The 13,879-nt window shown below is 45.5% G+C and overlaps 1 long non-coding RNA gene across 1 annotated transcript; it reads right to left on the bottom strand.

Annotated features, from left to right (window-relative positions):
• Window positions 1–6,994: 6,994 nt before the first annotated feature.
• Window positions 6,995–10,207, bottom strand: LOC117283521. The gene is made up of 3 exons (XR_004514545.1): window positions 9,995–10,207; window positions 9,065–9,176; window positions 6,995–7,224 (listed from the first exon to the last, which is right to left on the bottom strand). It is a non-coding gene; the product is annotated as an uncharacterized LOC117283521 (long non-coding RNA).
• Window positions 10,208–13,879: the final 3,672 nt, after the last annotated feature.

Genomic DNA, 13,879 nt, shown 5'->3' with positions numbered 1-13,879 from the left:
AAAATCCAGAAACACTTTTTAGTGAAATGGTATCACCTGCCATCATAAAACCATATTTCACCCATGCAAATTTGAGAAAAAGCAAATCACCCTCTCACTATGAAAGAGTCAATACTCTTACTATATGGAAGTAAAGTGTCACAATACACGATAGTACTTGTGCAAATCAAAGTAAGTGCATCTTCAACTTCTTAGCCTTCTCTTTCCCTTAATGCATGTGTAGCCATAAAGCAACAGGAAAACATGAGTGCACACAACTGAGAGAGCAATGACTTTTAAATGTTTTAGGAAGTTAACACTGTAAGAGGAGGAGGATGTGGTAATAAGTCTATCAGGAAGTGGTGAGAGTTTGAGAAGAGATTCCTTTGCTTGATTTGGGTGTGATAAAACATCAGGCAGCCCCTTTAATGTCTGAAGTCTTCACTGATCCTCTGAAGGGAACTAGACGGCATTTTGGAAAATAGCCCTAGGCCAGAAAAAAGAAAACCTCTATAGTCCAATGGGCTGGTTTTCTCTCTTTTAACAAAATGGGGGAGGCCTACACCTACAGCTCAGTGATAGTGTCCTTGGGTAGCATGTGCAAGGCTCTTGGTTTGATCCCTAGCACCAGGGGTGTGGTGGTGGAGGAAGAATTAAAATTGATGATAGCGCATATTAATTCTGTTTCCCTGTTATATAAAAAAGTAATAATTTCGTATCTAAACAAGGCATGACACTAGTAAGGTACAGGAGAAGATGAACGAAGGCCAGTTCAGCCTCAGGCCTTGCTGTGGGCGGGCGAGTAGCCAGAAGTGTCGCAAAGACGGAGGCCAAGGCCTCGCCAACTCGTTCTTCAGCCTCTCCCCAGCACTTCCTCTTCCCTCCAAAGGTCGCAGCGCGCCCCTGGAACTGTTTTCTTGCCGTGTTTCCCTGACACCAGCAAACTAAGCAGCTTTGCTCCGCCACACCCTTCCACCATGGCACACCCCCAGAAGGGGAATAGCTAGGTCCATGGATGTTCTATCTTTAGTTTTCTGAGGCACTGCCGCTGATTTTCATAGTAGTTGTTCTGCGTTACATTCCCACCAGCAAGGCAGAAGCATTTCTTTTCCCCTTGGTCTTGCCGATACTTGTTATTTAATTTCTTGATAAGGGCCATTGTTTTTCTGGCAAGATGTACAAGCTTAAACATTGCATGGTTTCTCTTCTATGAGAAGTCCAAGGGCCGGGGATTCAGCTCAGCGGTTCGGTGGCCTGCCTCGCAAGCGCAAAGACCTGAAAAAAAAAGTCCAAACTACAAATAAGTTGAAGGGCAAAATAAAAGATGGATAATAAGAAGCAGGGAGATAGATCTTTTGCAAAAGGGGTGGGGCTGGAGAAAAGGGAGGGATGGGAAGACAGGGGAGGGGAAAGAGATGAGAAAAGAATTAATATGTGCTATATACCAACTCCCCACGAAGTACACAGCCATATGTACTTCAAACACATACTAAGAAAAATAAAAATTGTTAAAATGGCAAAAAAACCTATGAAATGTGGAACTTAAAGTAAAAACGTCTAGCATAACAACGTGTAACTGGCTTTAATGTATTTTATTATTTTTCTCATGGGAAAAAATAGATTTATGAAATCTACCCAAGATATTAACCAGACATCCAATGTTCCATCTATGATGTGTATCAGAGAGATCTATGACTCCCATCTGGTTATAATAAAAATAAAAGTTTAGAACCTGAAGTTTTATTGTTAGTTAAAATAATAAAATCCTTTGTTTGAACTAAGAAAACTAAAAACCAATCTAGAGAGGCAATGTGTCTTTTAGTTTGGAAATAGTAATGAACTACAGTATCTGACAGATGAAATAACTTCTATTCTTCTTTCATAGAAACTCTGTCTGGGGGCCTTGAAGCTCAGTCCTGCTCTCCTGCCCCAGAATCTCAATTTTGCCTTTCATGAGGCAGTTATCTTTCAATTTCAACTTCTGAGATTGGCTTGGAAGTCTTCTTCATCTTGCCCAAGATGTGAGCTAGGAGGACATATGCAGTTTGCTTGTTTTAGAGGATTTTTAAAAATTGACCATCATCAATTTTTTTGTAGTGGTACTGGTGGTTGGACCTAGTATAGCCTTGCACTGAGCTACATACCAGGCCTTTATTTTCTTATTTTAAGCAAAGTCCTCACTAATTTTCTCAAGCTGGTCTCAAGCTTTTTATCCTCTTGCTTCAGCCTCTGGAGCAGCTGGGTGTTATGGTTTATATCTAAAAAATCCCCCAGAAGTCTCATATGTTTGGGAGGGATGGGATCACAGGGCACTATATTCATCAGTGAATTCATGCATTGATGAATTTAGTAGCTAAACTTGTTGTTAAGAGGTGGGCCCTTGGGTTGGGGATTTAGCTCAGTGGCACTGCACCTGCCTTGCAAGTGCAAGGTCCTGAGTTCAATTCTCACTACAAAAAAAAAAATGCAGGGCCTGATTGGAAGGGGAATCCCTTGGGTTGAGACCAGGAAGGCTATATTCTTGTCCCTGTGTTCTCTTCTCTCTCTGTTTCCTAGTTGCCATGGGTAGCACATGTTTCCTCCGCCATGACCCTCTGCCATGCTATTTCTGCCTTGGAACTAGCACAAACAAATTTCTCCTTAAATTGCAGGTGTTGGTTTATTTTTTCCAGCCATAGAAAAGTGACTGATACATTGGGATTACAGGCACTCACCACTGTGCCTGGGTAAGAGGAATTTTTCATGTTGTTCAACAACCAATTATTTAATCATTCTTTAAATTTTGCTGCATATCTCTGAAGCTCATGCTTTTGAGGGAGGTTGGATATTTGGCCAAGTTTCTACTTCACACATGCCCTTATGCTGAAGTACTCAGCCTTTACTCACAAATTTATTAATACTAGAATACAAATGATCAAAATTAAATTATTACCTCTTTGCAAAAGATTTACAAACTGATGGGTGGAGGGAGTCATTCATTTTTCAAAAAATATTTGAGAAGCTATAGCAAATGCTGTGCCACGCCAATTTTAGAAACTGCCCACATAATACAAGTTCTGTGAAATGACATACAAAAAGCATCAGAAGACATTTTTCCCCATGATCAATTGGGATGGGAGAGATTGGATTAAAACAGAAGATAATAGCTTTTTCTATTTTGTGTTGCAGTGCTGTTGATCAAACCTAGGGCCTCACAAGGGCAGGCAAGCACTCTACCACTGAGCTTCCCCTCCAACCTCCCAAGTTTCCCTAATCAGGGATTTTTCAGATTCCTTCTGCACCCAGTCCTGCTTGTACTACCAAAGTTGTATTCAAGTATGGAGTGCGAGAATCTGAATGTTTGCCCCAAGATTAGAAGATGAAAACATAGTGGTCAAAGATCACAGGTTTCCATCTCCAGCACTAAATATAATAATAATAATAATAACAATAATAATAATAATAATAATAATAATAATTTAAGAGAAATTTTAAAAAGTCTGTAATTCCAGCAAAACAAAACACAAAAGTAGATGATAACAAGAACAGTAAACAGAAAAATCAGTAAAATATCAACGATGATCACAATAAAATAAAATGCCCACCTTAATATGATGATTGAAAAAATGTCCAGTAATAGGGAAGAACATTTGAAAAAGAAGTACAATAAATGGCAATTTTATTTGTCAATATTAAACTATAAAACTACTTAAAACAGGACAGAGTGGAATTAGCACAAGAATAAACAAACTAGTAAGTGGAACAGAAATAGCCATGTTTGTTTGAAAATGGGTTGTACCTATTTATGTATTTTATATATGTGCGTTAGATGATAAGCATTGTACATTAAAGCCAAACAGTAAAAGCCCTTGAGTTCATGGAGGTTATAGTCCAGTGATGGAGAACAAGACAATCAGCCACTATTGATCAAGTAGCATCCTAGTGGGTTAGAGGCTAAGAAGCCTTATGGAAAAATTTGGGGGAAAGTAAGAGAATATGAAGTGGCCACGTAGCTTTAAGCAAGTGCTGTGTAGGGTCCTTTCTGGTCAGGACGCCTCAGTGTCAAGACTTTGAGGAGTGTGGAGAATATCCTAAGCAATCATTTTGGACTACAGCAGGCCAGGTGACAGCACCAATAGTGAAATGTCCTCAGATGGACCAGTGCCTGGGATGCACTCAGAACGGCGTATCTTAGTGTAATGAAGGTAGTGTTCCCCTCAGTGCGGAGAGAAGGAACAGCTCAATAAACGGTGTGGGGACAAAGAGCTTCTACCCCTCCCTATACCATGTGTACACCAAGATGGAGTGTACCGAAATGCAGCGGCTTCCAGTGCAGGTGGTGGGTGGATACTCTGTCCACAGTGGCTTCTTCCCCATACTTCAGCCAAATGATGGAAGGAATTTTCAGAGACATAAACCTACAGAGAGACAACACTGCAAGTTTTGGGGAAGCTGGAAAACAGTATGATGGGTTAAAACTGATTTAGCAAAATGCAACTAAAGCTGAATCTGAAGGCAGAAATGGGAAGCACTAAGAGACACCTGACTACTACCCTAAACCCTCAAAGCCTCAGTGACTGTGAGCATGGGGGAATCTCCTGGAGTAGGGGAACAGGCAGGCTGTAGATCAGAAGCTCAGTTTCAGATTTGTGGAAGAGAAGTGGCACACATATCCTGAACATTGTCCATACTGGTGGGAACTTCTTCCCTTCTCTAAAAGAAAATCATCTTGTTCTCAGGAGCGGATAAAGCAAAGGACTCCAGCCAGTTTGAACCAGAGACAACCATCGCTTATGCCCAAGAGGAAAACTGAAATGATATTCTTTGGTGAACTTAAACCAGTCTAAGATAAATGGCCTCAATACATTAAAAACCAAGATTTCCCTTGTAAGCCAGCACTTGGGAGGCTGAAGCAGGAGGATCACCGCAAGTTCAGGGCCAGCCTGGGCTACACAGTGGCTTTGAGGCCCTGTCTCTTAGGTATACACAGAACAGAAATCCACACGTATGACAATCAAAAGATATGTGCACAACTATACATAGAAAAGTTTGTCTACCACTAGTAGAATTAACACAGTAGACTTTTGTAGAGAAATGAGAACAAGCACAAAAAATAAGTACATTTTATAGCCGTAGAGTGGACCAAAAGAAGCCACACATGAAAGAATTTGCTTTAGTGTGGTCCCACTTGGATGAAGCTCAACAACATGCAAAACTGGTATTTAATGTTAGAAAGAAGGATAACTGTTTCCTGCTGTAGTTTGGACCTGGAATGTTCCCCAAAGGCCATGTGTTGAAGGCTTGGTTGCTACCCCATGGCACTACTGGGAGGTGATACAATCATTAGCAGGTGGGGCTTACCGGGAGGAAATTGGGTCACTGGGGACATGACTTTAAAATCACATGGGACTCTGACCCCTTCCTGTCTCTCTCTCTTTCCTTCCCAGCTGCCATGAGATGAGCAGTTCCACTCCACCATGTGCTCTCCACCTTGATAGTCTGCCTGCCCAAGCAACAGAGCCAACCAAGAAGGACTGAAACCTCTTAAACCATGGACAAACTAAACTTTTCTTTCTTTTAAGGTGATTATCTCAGGTTTTTTTCGACAGTGATGGAAAGCTGACTATCACATTTCCCTTAGGAAGGGAGTAGCTAAGGGTGCAAGGGTGTGTTGGTCAGTGCTTACGAGAGTCAGACGTAGAAGAGTGCAACTATCTGTCTGCATGCTGGAGACCCAAAGCATCCAGTTGAGGGCTTGGAGCCCACAGCAGTGTTCCATGCAAGTCCCTATCAGGAGGATGAAGGATCCTTGATAGGAGACCAAAGGATCTAAGGTTCATTAAAGGAATAAAATAAGAAAGAAAAAATGTTTTCCAGACGGGTCAGAGTCGTTGCCACAGTGGACACATATCATCTTGCTGTTATCTTGCTTTTCACATCTCTGGAACTGATTGTCCTCATTCTTATTAACTCCTGACCTCGGGTTCCTATTTATATGATAAAGACCTGGTCATCCCAACCCTGCTGTGGCCCAGCGCCTCTGTGGCTGCCTGCTCTCTCACACCTAACTTGTCAGTCTACAATAATGGGAAAGCTCTGGGCACTTGGTGTGAGAAGAACTATATGCTGAGGCAGATACAAGGGTGCATGCCAGTAATCCTAGCTAGTCAGGGGGCTGAGCCAGGAGGATCACAAGTTCGAGGCCAGTCTGGGCAACTTAGTGAGACCTTGTCTCAAAATAAAAAATAAAAAAGGGTTGGGGATGTAGCTCAAGGAGGAACACCTCTGGGTTCAGTCTACATCATTGTGTACACACACAGACACACACACACACACACAGCTATATGTTCATAGATGCATTTTCCAGTTAGTGAACTGATTCAGTGAGCAGGTGCTTTCTGAGTTTCCAGATACTCCACCCTCCTTGGCATGGAGCTGGGAAGCCTAGCAGCAGGCTCCCTCCTCCTTGCCTTCACCCTGAGGGAAGGGACACCACTGATGGACAGAGGCTGCAGAGGCCACACCACCAGCTTGAGAGGAGGCAGCAAAAAGGCCACCTGACTCTACTTAGAGGATGCTGGGTTCACACAAGCGATGGCATTTCAGGTGCTCTCAGCCCATCTGGAGCTCAGGGTGGGGAGGAACAACAGATGAAGATAGAAGGACACTAACTGGCTCATGGAGCCAAAAACTAGAGGTAGGGTCAACCAATTTTTTTGTTTTTGAGACAAAGCTTCATTGTGCAGTCCAGGTTGGCCTGGAACTTGTAGTGATCCTCCTGCCTCAGCCTCCCAAGTACTGGGATTACAGACGTATGGCATGACACCCAGCTACAACCAAATACATCTTATCCCTGAACCAAATGGGGAGCATTGCAGTTCATGCCCTTGTTCACATATTTGATCTGTCCTCCCAAACACAGATGTGAAGACCGGGACTGGGCCAGAGCGAACTCCGCCTGTCATCCTGACAGACACCCCAGGACTCCACCCCCAGTGCCTGTGCCCACCGACCTTCACCAGCAGTGCGTGGCCTTGGCCCTGCTGCACCAGGCTCATGCTGGAAGTCAGGTTCACTGGGTCTTTCTCTGGCTCCTGCAGCTACAGGATCCCCAGCAGGTGAGAGTGGCCTCTCCCAGGCAGCTCAGGGATCCAGCAGCCCTGTGTGTCCTGCCAGGCCTCTGAGCAGGCACAGTGTTATCGTCTCATGCTCAGTGATCAAAGCTCCCACCATCCAGCTGGATTCAGGGAGAAGGGACACAGCCCCCTGCCATGGAAGAAGGGTTAAGTGTCAGCAGCCTCCATTCATTCACTATGTGCAGCCTGTTTTAAATAAACAAAATTGGACAGGCGCTGGTGGGAAACTCCGGATGTCTGAGGAGGTTTATTCTACTAGGAACATCACAAACGTTTCTTTCTGAGTCCTCCTGGTGACAGCAAGCCTGCATATGGACAGGAGCCTAAGCAGGAAACCAGAAGGCACAGGGAGAAACACATGTGAAAATTCATGGTGTTTGTTTTTGATGTTTGTCTCACTGGAAAGCAGAACTTCATTTGGTTGCTGTGGAGTAGATTCAAAGTCTGAGGGACCAGAGCCTGCCAGGTTTGCCTCATGGCTTCTCCGCCTCTGTGGCAGGGTGGGACGTGATTCAGAGTCCTCGGAGATGTGAGGTGGTAGGGCGTTAGAAGTGTGACTCGGAGGAAGTATGCATAGTGGCTGGGCCAGGGCGTGGGCTACTCGCATACAGTGAGGAATCGGTAAACTATCCCACTGCTTGTTTTTTAGGTTTTTTTTTTTTCTGATTATACAATTAAGATGTGCTCAGTAAACACCTTGAGTGATGTTGTGGTTGTTTGCTCATTTGTTTGTTTGTAGAGAAGCCACTGGGGATTGAATCCAGGGCATTCACACTGAGCTACAGCCCTAGCTCTTTATTTTTTATTTTGAGACAGGGTTTCCCCAAGTAAGTTGGCCAGACAGCCTTGAATTTGAGACCTTCCTGCCTCAGCCTCCCACAGTGCTGGGATTATGCCTGGCTGAATAATGTTTGAAAGCAAAAACATCTTATATCTACCAAAGGGATAAGCACATGTTACTATTAATATTAGTTTCCACCCTTCACGTTAATATTAGTTTCCATCCTTTCGTATAGATCTCTCCACATCGACACATATACATCTAATTTTGCAAATTGGTTTTATATCACGGTTGCTGTTTCTATCAAAGACATTTTGGGGGGGTGTCTTTTTTCCTGGGCAACTTTTTGGATACTTCTTTTCAAAGTATTTACCCTCCACTTCCACAGAGTAAGCCCACTTCTTCCATGTGCCCGTATTTTCTTACTAACATCTTCAAACATTTCTAGCTGTTTGTTTTTACAAAGGATTCGTATTGTACAAGTTTTGTGCACCTTGCCTTTCTCACATGCAGTGCGGCAGTTCCGCCGCTCCCAGTGTATCTTCCCATGGAAGGTAAAGCTCGCAGTGATCAAGCCGGGTGAGTGCAAAATTGCTTCGTTTTCAGGAACTTTACCGTGTAGTCTTTGCAGAAAGACGCTGCAGTACAGATCACATGTAGATACAGATGTCTCTTTTCCTACTTTGGTGGCCCAGATTCTCCACCGCGGGCCAGCTGTGTTACAGTGTGCATATTTTAAATTTTAATACACAATTTGGGACTAGTCTCCAAAGGGTGACCTTCATTCATGAATGAACGGCCTCTCCACACATTGTTTTGACAACAGTAGAAGATATCATTTTTTGGTAATTTTTGTGAGTCTGCAAAACCTATGGTGATTATTTCCATTTAGTGGCTTTTCATGTATCTTGCCGTCTTTTAATGTTTCTTTCTCATGAGTGCATTAAGTGTGCTTTATATTTTATTGCACTAATTGTTTATCTTCTATAATGACTGCAAATATTTTGCCAGTGTAATATTAGTCTTTTGATTTCTTTGGTGGTATCTCTGTGTATGTATCATTTGTGCATATAGATGGATATGCATGCTACATATAAATTTATACATTCGTGTGCTTATATACATATCATACATAAAGTCTTTTGTAGACTTATCCTTGCCTATCCAGAGTTTCTGGCTTTTAGCTTACCTTGTAAAAGGTCTTTCTGACCCTGAGTTTAAATATACTCATATTTTCTTCGGACTTTTTTCTGCAGATTGGGTTATTCCTCTGTTTACATTATTCCATCTGTGACTTCCACCTGCGATGGAAGAGTACAATGTGGCTGTATTTTTTTCCACAGTCTGTTGTGTCAAACCCACTTCCTAAATAAACCGCCCTTGCCTCTGAGCTGACAGAGACTGGGTGTGGCCCAGTGGTCCCCTGGAGCACAGGTTCTCTCTGCCCTGGGTCTGCCCCATTGCTCTGTCGGCCCCAGTCTCCTAACCACACTGTCCTGTTACAAACTGTCCTCTGTTTCCTTTGCAAATTCTGCACTGTAGCAAAGCTGTAGTCCCTTCCTGCAGGAACAGGTTGGTGCAGCCATGGGACAGAGTCATATGGAGGGGCCTGAGTGATACAGCCTTACTCTGCTCCTTCCTCTCCATTTTCATGACCCCCTCCTCCAATTTTGCCCTCTCTGAATGGCAGGGGTGAGAGGACTCAGGCCACTCACTGGTGATGGCAGCAGCACCCCGGCCCACCTAGGCCTCTGCAGTGACCTCGGTACACAGAGGATGCTCCTCCTGGACCCCCACCTGCCCTTTCTCCATGAGAAGGAAATCCACTTCTTGCTTCTCAGCCCCTGAACCCCGACTCTCTGTCACTGTGGCCAGCTTCCACCCACCAAATGCAAGGGAACCAAACCAACCGCCTACTGGCCACAGGTGACCTGTGACACCTCTTCCACTGGGAGCCACACTCCCTGGGGCTTGGTCCCCAGGAGCAGGACCGGAACCTCTCACTCCAGACCTACTGAACCCGAATCTCTGGTTCACCAGCCCCACAGCTACCTGGATGCCTCACCCCACTTCTATCCTCCTGTTCATTTACTTTCACGTCTACAGACAATGTACTTACTTCCACCTTTCTTGATTTAGCGCCTGGATACCATCTGTTGGCCTTGGGTGGTTAAATACTAGACTCTCCTGTCTTAATCCATTTTCTGTTCCTGTACCTGAACATCACTGTGTAAGTCAGCTTTCCATCACTGTACTAAATATGAGAGACAAACAGCTTTAAGAGAAAGGTCTATTTGGGCTCTGGGTTTCAGAGGTTCCAGTCCATGATCAGCTGGACCCATTGCTCTTAGACATGTGGTGGTACAGTTGGCAGAACAAAATCACTCACCTCATGGCCAGGAAGCCAAAGAGAGGAAGAGGAGGAAGGGCTGGGGTCCCACAGTCCCACTGAGGTTTCACCACCTCCCAGTAGTGCCAACAGGCTGTGGACCAGGCCTTGTTAACACATGCACATTGGAGGGACAGCAGAGATCCAAAGTATAGTCACAGACTAAATGATCAGCAATCAAGGCCAGGACCATTGGGAGCTGCTTCTGGTGAGGTCTTTGCTGGCAGTTGCTCTGCTAAGTCCTGAGATGGTGCAGAGGTCCCAGGGTGAGAAAGAGTAAGTGTGCTGACTCAGGCTCTCTCTTCTCCTAAAGCCACTGATGCCGTCATGGGGTCTCTTCCCTCATGACCTCAGCTAACCTGATTACTTCCCATGGGCCCAACCTCAAAACACCATCGACATGGGAACTTGGAGATGAAGTCCCCAGGGGACACATTTAAACCACAGTGCCTCCCACCCCTGCTTTGATTAGCTGAAGACCCGAAAGTCCCTTCCTCCTGCCCGCCAGGCACCCAAACCTGCTCTCTCTATCATATAGGCAGGGCTGGGTGGGAGAGTGGAGGTGGAGGTAGCAGCTGCTGCTCTCCCCTGAGCTCCCTGTTTTTCTCTCCCCACTTTAACCACTGCACACCAGCTGCAGGGCCTCCCTCCCTGCCCTCCGTGGGCATTTGGGGCTGAAGTTCTTGGCTCTTTCTTCTCTAGCAGTGCCTGTGATCTGTCTTCCAGCTTCCAAAAATAAAGTGAAATGTCCCCCTCTACTCTACTTCCCCTCCATTCTCTGCAATCCAAGTGAATTTTTTTCTACAAAATGATTTCTCCGTGAAGTCTGATTGTCCCGAACCAGTCATTTTGGTGACTGGATCAGGTCAGCCAAGCAGTGTTCAAGACAGAGTTTCCCAACCATCAGGCCATGATGAGCTAGGCTCCATGGAACGTAGTAACATCAAACCCCAGAACCCTCTTTCTCAGGTCCAGAGTAGGCTCTGGAAACAGAGTTCTAAATCTCTCCTGGTTGACTCAGAGCACCTTCATCCATAAGGACCTCAAAGTGAAGGATCACAATTGGTGATCAACACTTGTGGGCTGAACTGTGCTCCCTACAAATTCATGTGCTGAAATAGTAATCCTCAGGACCTCAGAATGTGCCTGTATTTGGAGACAGGGTCTCTGAAAAGGTGACAAAAATTAAGAATGCTCATTTGGATAGGACCTAATCCAGTGTGACTGATGTCCTTAGAAGAGCCTATCATTGGCCAAGGGTTTAGCTCAGTGGTGCCACCACCTGCCTCACAAGTGCAAGGTCCTGAATTAGATTCCCCAGTACCAAAAAAAAAAAAAAAAAAAAAAAAAAAAGGAGATCAGCACACAAACACATGCAGAGGATGGCCTGCTGAGGACACAGGGAGAAGACCCCATCTACAAGCCAAGATGAATGGCCTCAGGAGAAACCAGCCCTGCTGACATGTTGGTCTCAGATCTTCAGCCTCCAGAACTGAGAGAAACAAAAAAAACTTCTGTTGTTTACACTGCCAAGTCTGTGGTATTTTGTTACAGTAGCCTGAACTGACCAACCCCACTCCCTAACCAAGTATTTTTTACAATGTGCATAGAACTACAGGGTGGGGCATTGGCCCTGAGATATTTAATCTAGATTGGGAGATCAGACTTCCAGACTCTAGTGAGTTATTAAGCCACAAACCTTAGCTAAACAGCACTTGCTTTTGCTTACAGTTACAAAGCATTTGTGTCAATGATACTTGAAAGCACTTGTTACTCATAGATGAAGTAAACACTCTCTAGATGAATACACTTGCTTTATCCTTGAATCAGATCATATTCAGAATTAGCAGCTTTATTGGATTCCTAATCTTCAAGGGCTTTTTTATGGAGTGCTTTGCAGGCTTTCACTCACCTTAGCAATTCAGTTCCACAAGTGGATGCTGGGCTCTGCCAGCTTATTAACATGCCACTCAGAACTGAAGCCATTCAAATGAAGCTATTGCTATGGTCACTTGGCACAGAGTCATCAGACCAATGAGAGCACTGTGCACAGAAGCGGGAATGACAGGAGGGCAGGCGTGGTGAGACCTGCCCCATGGGAGGTCTGGCAGAGGTGGGACTGGGGCAGAGTGCACAAGTATCTGTCCTTGGTGAACCTTGGAACTTGGGCTCCTTGGGGGCAGGTGAGTTCAGGGAGGCTGGAGACAAGGGCATGGAAGGGAGAGGAGAGGTGGTTCTGTTAGGCACCCATCCCTGCCTTGTTTTGATTACAGGATGCCTTGCAGGTGTCTTGAGGACAGAAGCACTCGAAGCTTCCTCCATCTCCCTCAGATGGAGAGGAGGAGGAGATTCGATGGAGAGATGAGCAGTACTGGGATCCGGAAGTGCTTGGTAAAGAGGAGCTCTTTATCTGAGCCCTAATTTACAACCACAATGAACACATGTGGGCTTCAGGTGAGGCTGGCCACCTGGAAGTCGCCTTGGTGGAATGAGTGCCAGTTCTCTGACCAGGAGGAGCAGCTCCAACCCCTCCACGCCAGGGCTTTGGGGAGGTGCCATCCTGTGTTGTGAACATGCCACACTGGCCATGCTGGTGTTTTGGTTTCCCATGCTTTGTTTCTTATTGTGTGGCCCAGTGCTCTTTCCTTTTTTTTTCCTTTTTCTTTTTTTGGTACTGGGGATCTAACTCAGGATGTTGCACTTGCGAGGCAGGTGCACTGCCACTGAGCTAAATCCCCAGCAGTGGGCCTTTTCACTGTGGTGCTGGGGAGAAAGGCTGGGACCTGGCCTCCCCACCGTGCCAGATGAGCTGCAGCCACAACCCTACCACTGTCGTAGGTGGGAAGAGAAACCAGGGAGGGGCAAGTAGAGAGAGGAGGATGCCGCCTGACATCCCCTGGTCCAGGCCCACCAGATCAGCAAGGGATTCCTCTCTTTGCTGAAGCCGAGTCTAGCTGAGTTTCATTCACACAGAACTTGGCAGCTGGCATGAGCTGTGCTATGTCACAGAACATAAAATTCAGAAGAGACGGGTTCAGAGACCCAAATGGGTGAAGGCAAGCCCCCGGGAGCTACCCCTCCTCCTGGGGGAATCAAGCCCCTCACAGACCCTTGCCCACCACCATTGGGATGGATTCTACTTCCTCTGGGCTTTGTTCTGAAGCCTAGGAAGAAAATGCCAGAGTTCTGCGGGGTGAAGAGCGCATCCTCCTGTCTTCCGTCAGAGACAAGCTTCCCTCCACTCCAAACTGGCAGCGAAGGCTGGAGTTAAGTGTTTAAAATGACAAAACCTAAAACAGAGAAGAGCCTTTGTGACTGAGACCAGAGGTTCACGTCAGATAAAGGTCAGATAATTGTGCCCTCTTGTGGGTTATAAGAAGAAAATTCTCTGTCCTTATGTGGAATCAGCACAAGCCAGCAACAAGATGGCTAGGATGCCGGGGGCTGAGGAAATCCTAGAGATTGAAGTGACTGGAAGCTGACAAGGGCTTGGCCATCAGATGAGCTGGTAGGAAACCAGCGGGCAGGAGGAGGTGAGACAAGGGTTTTGCTAAATTTTCCAGTCTGGGCTGGAACTTGCCTCAACCTCCAAGAGTGCTGGGATTGCAAGTGTCT

The sequence above is a fragment of the Fukomys damarensis genome, unplaced genomic scaffold, assembly GCF_012274545.1.
Source record: "Fukomys damarensis isolate Sample0158 unplaced genomic scaffold, DMR_v1.0_HiC HiC_scaffold_27, whole genome shotgun sequence".
Classification (NCBI taxonomy): Eukaryota; Metazoa; Chordata; class Mammalia; order Rodentia; family Bathyergidae; genus Fukomys; species Fukomys damarensis.
This window is presented reverse-complemented; position numbering and strand designations above follow the sequence as displayed.